The sequence below is a fragment of the Tursiops truncatus genome, chromosome 11 (assembly GCF_011762595.2).
Source record: "Tursiops truncatus isolate mTurTru1 chromosome 11, mTurTru1.mat.Y, whole genome shotgun sequence".
Lineage (NCBI taxonomy): Eukaryota > Metazoa > Chordata > Mammalia > Artiodactyla > Delphinidae > Tursiops > Tursiops truncatus.
Window position 1 is genome coordinate 56,904,001 of NC_047044.1, and position 6,428 is coordinate 56,910,428.

Here is a 6,428-nt window from a genome sequence, read left to right on the forward strand (position 1 = left end):
CTCAAATCAATAGAATTAGAAATGAAAAAGGAGAAGTAACAACTGACACTGCAGAAATACAAAAGATAATGAGAGAGTACTACAAGCAACTCTATGCCAATAAATTGGACAACCTGGAAAAAATGGACAAATTCTTAGAAATGCACAACCTGCCAAGACTGAATGAGGAAGAAATAGAAAATATGAACAGACCAATCACAAGCACTGAAATTGAAACTGTGATTAAAAATCTTCCAACAAACAAAAGCCCAGGACCAGATGCCTTCACAGGCGAATTCTATCAAATATTTAGAGAAGAGCTAACACCTATCCTTCTCAAACTCTTCCAAAATATAGCAGAGGGAGGAACACTCCGAAACTCATTCTACGAGGCCACCATCACCCTGATACAAAAACCAGACAAGGATGTCACAAAGAAAGAAAACTACAGGCCAATATCACTGATGAACATAGATGCAAAAATCCTGAACAAAATACTAGCAAACAGAATCCAACAGCACATTAAAAGGATCATACACCATGATCAAGTGGGGTTTATCCCAGGAATAGAAGGATTCTTCAGTATATGCAAATCAATCAATGTGATACACCATATTAACAAATTGAAGGAGAAAAACCATATGATCATCTCAATAGATCCAGAGAAAGCTTTTGACAAAATTCAACACCCATTTATGATAAAAACCCTGCAGAAAGTAGGCATAGGGGGAACTTTCCTCAACATAATAAAGGCCATATATGACAAACCCACAGCCAACATTGTCCTCAATGGTGAAAAACTGAAAGCATTTCCACTAAGATCAGGAACAAGACAAGGTTGCCCACTCTCACCACTCTTATTCAACATAGTTTTGGAAGTTTTAGCCACAGCAATCAGAGAAGAAAAGGAAATAAAAGGAATCCAAATCGGAAAAGAGGAAGTAAAGCTGTCACTGTTTGCAGATGACATGATACTATACACAGAGAATCCTAAAGATGCTACCAGAAAACTACTAGAGCTAATCAATGAATTTGGTAAAGTAGCAGGATACAAAATTAATGCACAGAAATGTCTGGCATTCCTATACACTAATGATGAAAAATCTGAAAGTGAATTCAAGAAAACACCCCCATTTACCATTGCAACAAAAAGAATAAAATATCTAGGAATAAACCTACCTACCTAAGGAGACAAAAGACCTGTATGCAGAAAATTATAAGACACTGATGAAAGAATTAAAAATGATACAAATAGATGGAGAGATATACCATATTCTTGGATTGGAAGAATCAACATTGTGAAAATGACTGTACTACCCAAAGCAATCTACAGATTCAATGCAATCCCTATCAAACTACCACTGGCATTTTTCACAGAACTAGAACAAAAAATTTCACAATTTGTATGGAAACACAAAAGACCCCGAATAGCCAAAGCAATCTTGAGAACGAAAAACGGAGCAGAAGGAATCAGGCTCCCTGACTTCAGACTATACTATAAAGCTACAGTAATCAAGACAGTATGGTACTGGCACCAAAACAGATAGATCGATCAATGGAACAAGATAGAAAGCCCAGAGATAAACCCACGCACATATGGTCACCTTATCTTTGATAAAGGAGACAGGAATGTACAGTGGAGAAAGGACAGCCCCTTCAATAAGTGGTGCTGGGAAAACTGGACAGTTACATGTAAAAGTATGAGACTAGATCACTCCCTAACACCATACACAAAAATAAACTCAAAATGCATTAAAGACCTAAATGTAAGGCCAGAAACTATCAAACTCTTAGAGGAAAACATAGGCAGAACACTCTATGACATAAATCACAGCAAGATCCTTTTTGACCCACCTCCTAGAGAAATGGAAATAAAAACAAAAATAAACAAATGGGACCTAATGAAACTTCAAAGCTTTTGCACAGCAAAGGAAACCATAAACAAGACCAAAGACAACCCTCAGAATGGGAGAAAATATCTGCAAATGAAGCAACTGACAAAGGATTAATCTCCAAAATTTATAAGCAGCTCATGCAGCTCAATAACAAAAAATCATACAACCCAATCCAAAAATGGGCAGAAGACCTAAATAGACATTTCTCCAAAGAAGATATGCAGACTGCCAACAAACACATGAAAGAATGCTCAACATCATTAATCATTAGAGAAATGCAAATCAAAACTACAATGAGATATCATCTCACACCAGTCAGAATGGCCATCATCAAAAAATCTAGAAACAATAAATGCTAGAGAGGTTGTGAAGTAAAGGGAACACTCTTCCACTGTTGGTGGGAATATAAATTGATATAGCCACTGTGGAGAACAGTATGGAGGTTCCTTAAAAAACTACAAATGGAACTACCATATGACCCAGCAATCCCACTACTGGGCATATACCCTGAGAAAACCATAATTCAAAAAGAGTCATGTACCAAAATGTTCATTGCAGCTCTATTTACAATAGCCCAGAGATGGAAACAACCTAAGTGCCCATCAGATGAATGGATAAAGAAGATGTGGCACATATATACAATGGAATATTACTCAGCCATAAAAAGAAACGAAATTGAGCTATTTGTAATGAGGTGGATAGACCTAGAGTCTGTCATACAGAGTGAAAAAAGTCAGAGAGAGAAAGACAAATACCGTATGCTAACACATATATATGGAATTTAAGGGGGAAAAAATGTCATGAAGAACCTAGTGGTAAGACGGGAATAAAGACACAGACCTACTAGAGAATGGACTTGAGGATATGGGGAAGGGGAAGGGGAAGCTGTGACAAAGCGAGAGATAGGCATGGACATATATACACTACCAAACGTAAGGTAGATAGCTAGTGGGAAGCAGCCGCATAGCACGGGGAGATCAGCTCGGTGCTTTGTGACCGCCTGGAGGGGTGGGATAGGGAGGGTGGGAGGGAGGGAGATGCAAGAGGGAAGAGATATGGGAACATATGTATATGTATAACTGATTCACTTTGTTATAAAGCAGAAACTAACACAATATTGTAAAGCAATTATACTCCAATAAAGATGTAAAAAAAAAAAAGGGTTAATGTGGCTTATTCCATAGACTTAGGTATAAATTCAGTTACTCTTCCACTTTTCTAATTAGTTGCTCAAGGCTCCCACCTGTTTATTAGTAAGAAATTCAAAATCTCCTTCAGACTTTCCTTCATTCCAGCCATATTGTTCAGGAACCCTAAGGGCCTATATAGTCCAAGGGCATTGGGATTTAGTCTGGCACCCTCATCCTAGCAGAATGGGAACTGGGTCTAATGAAGTCACTGTTTCCATTGTTTCTCAATGTAATACAATAGTCATATTGAAAACCAATCCTACATGTTTTGCCAGCTGTTGCTGGCCCAGGGCTACAAAAAGATTTTTGTGGATCCGGATTTCTGTATAGGCAACCTGATTCTTCAAAAATACTCTTTAAATGTGCTAAGTCAGTCAAGAGCAACATATTCTTGGGGTCTCAAGATTGCATTTCCTAGTGATCTGATTTTTCCATTCCCCTTACAGCCACCTTCCAGGGTGCCAGGTCAACACTTAATAGATTAGAAGGAGGCCAGGATAGGTGATTAATAAAGACTTTAGCTGGCCTTTGTCCCCAGTTCCGAAGAGCCTCCTAAACCCTTAGAATTTCCTGGTGATAGGAGTGTCTTTGTTATTCATGATGGGTCCATCAGACCAGCATGATTGTTTATGCTAACAAAGTGATTCCTGGTGGACCTCTGAGATGACTCAGAATGGGGGCTGGCCATTCCAGAAAGACCAAGTGTGTGATTAGATGGTTGAAGCTTTAAAACACGTGACATTAGCCCAGAAAGGGGAGGGGGACTGGAGACTGAGTTCAACCACGTGGCAGTGATTCAATCAACTGTGCCTATGTAATAAAATAACACCTCAATAAAAACACCAAAGCTTGGTGACAAATGGCCATAGGGACATCTGAATTTGCAGCCAGTGTTTGAAATAAAGGCATTCTTGTAGATGACTATGCTTTTAACTCAAATTTGGCTACCCCCAGGTATTCTGGTAATAGATAGAGGAGTTAGAAGTGGTGCAGGCAAGAAATTGTGGCAGTAGAGATGGAGAGAAGTGGAGAGGTTCAAGAGATATAGCGTGAAATAAATAGGACTTAGTGATGGATGCTGTCAGATACAACCCCAAAAATGCAAATTTTTAAAAACAATGAGCTATCAGTCTTACTATCAAAGAGGCAGATTTTAAAATAGGAACTATAAGAACGTATGGTTTTTTAAATCATAACCAAATAATACCTCTATGTATCCCTGCATAATAGGAAAAGCAAATAACTCTAATCTTTATTTTCATGAGTGCTATTTCACACAAATCGCATCAGTCAGAGACTAATAGATATAACTTTAGGGAAAGCAAGCTATAAACCATAATAGAGATTTGGGTTTTTTTAAGTCATTAACATTATAATGTCGTGTCGTCTATCAAAGGACTTGTCATTATCATGTGATCCTCAGAGCTGTGTCTAATTGACTGAGTAGAAAATAGCTTTAATTTTCTATCTTCCAGACTTCCCTGGTGGCACAGTGGTTAAGAATCCACCTGACAGTGCAGGGGACACGGGTTTGATCCCTGGTCGGGGAAGATCCCACATGCCGCGGAGCAACTAAGCCCCTGCACCACAACTACTGAGGCTGCATGCCACAACTACTGAAGTCCACGCACCTAGAGCCTGTGCTCTGACACAAGAGAAGCCACCGCAAGAGAAGCCCGCGCATTGCAACAAAGAGTAGCCCCCGCTCACCACAACTAGAGAAAGCCTGTGTGCAGCAAAGAAAACCCAACACGGCCAAAAATAAATAAATACATTAATTAAAAAAAAATTTCTATCTTCCTTCTTCTATGGTTGAAATTTAAATCATGCCAGTGTTAGTTTTCATCAATGAGCTTCCCCAAAGGAAAAACTTTAAGAGAAGCTATAATTAAAGGGCTATCACAAGAGCCAGAGTAAAACATGGAACATCACTGTACAGCACCACCTACAAATAAAACCTCTAACAGTGGCTCAAGGGCCTACTTTGTACGGTGAAGTCTCAAAAAACTGAGGGCATAGGTCTTTACTTTAAACTGCACAGGTCCTTAGACTACCCAACCAGTGACAATAAAGTAAAAATGAAAAGTGAAAGAGCCTGCGGAGCGTCAGATGCCTTGATACTCATCAGCAGCTCAGCATCATGCAGATAAAGCATATTAATAATGCATTGGGAGTTCACGCTCCATCAAGATGTTTACGCTCCATCCTGGGGTTGTACGAAATAACCTATAGTATCTTCTATCCCACCGGAACTAAGAGGGTATGAGCCACCAAATCTGACTCAGGCTTATCCAACAGATATTACAATCTGGATTTTCCAAGGACCATCCTGGCACTTCAAATATTTTTCCCATTGTCACACCATATATCTCAATTTGAGGTTCACAAAATACAGCTCTTGTGGCTACATTTTTGTGACCTAAGCTTCCCTGGCCTACCATCATGCACACAAAACAAGAGCTATAAACATAAAAAAGTATTTCTTTGGCTCATGCCTACCCACAACTTTGGGAATTCTAATCGCAACTGTCACATGTGTTCCCAAGCAAAATGGACTATTGGAATAGCCTCCTAACCAGACTCCCCACATTCCCTCTTTTTCCCCAAATAGCTACTAAAGGAATCTTTTCAAAGTACAACTCTGATGTCATCCCTCTGCTTTAATTCTTCAATAGCTTTAGTAATTGTTCAATTATTGATACTCTTCTTTGCTCTTAGGATAAAGACCAAGATCCTATAAGTCCCTCATAGCTGGATCTTGTTCTATCTCTTCAGCCACATCTTGCACCATGCTCCTTCTCTTCATGTCAGCCACACCAGCCTCCCTTCAGATCCTCAAATGCACCATGGGGCCTTCGCACATGCTGTCCCTTGTGCATAGAATGATCTCTGCCAATTTCCTCCCACCCGCAAAATAACTCCCACTCTTCCTGAAGACCTCAACACAATCTTCTTTTTTCTCAGATAAGCCTTTATTAATGTCCATGACTGGGTCAATTTCCCTGAATATATTCTCTCATATCATCATGCACCTCTCTTCTAGAGCTGTCAATGTGTACCACAATTATAATTATATATTTCTTTATCTTCATCCCACAGTGAATTTTAAGTCCACCATTTTATCCCCATCATCTTTCACACAATCTGATATATAACTCACTAAATATTTGTTGGATGGATGAGTGCATTGGTTAGGGTAAGGCTAAACTGATAAAACAAAGAGACTCATAAGTAATTTAAAGATTGAAAAAAGATAGTTTATTTTTTACCTAAAATCTAGCGGTGAGCATTCCATGTCAGTGGGTAGCTCTGCTCCATACAGTCATTCAGAGACCCAAGATGTTATGCTCATCTGCATGCAGAG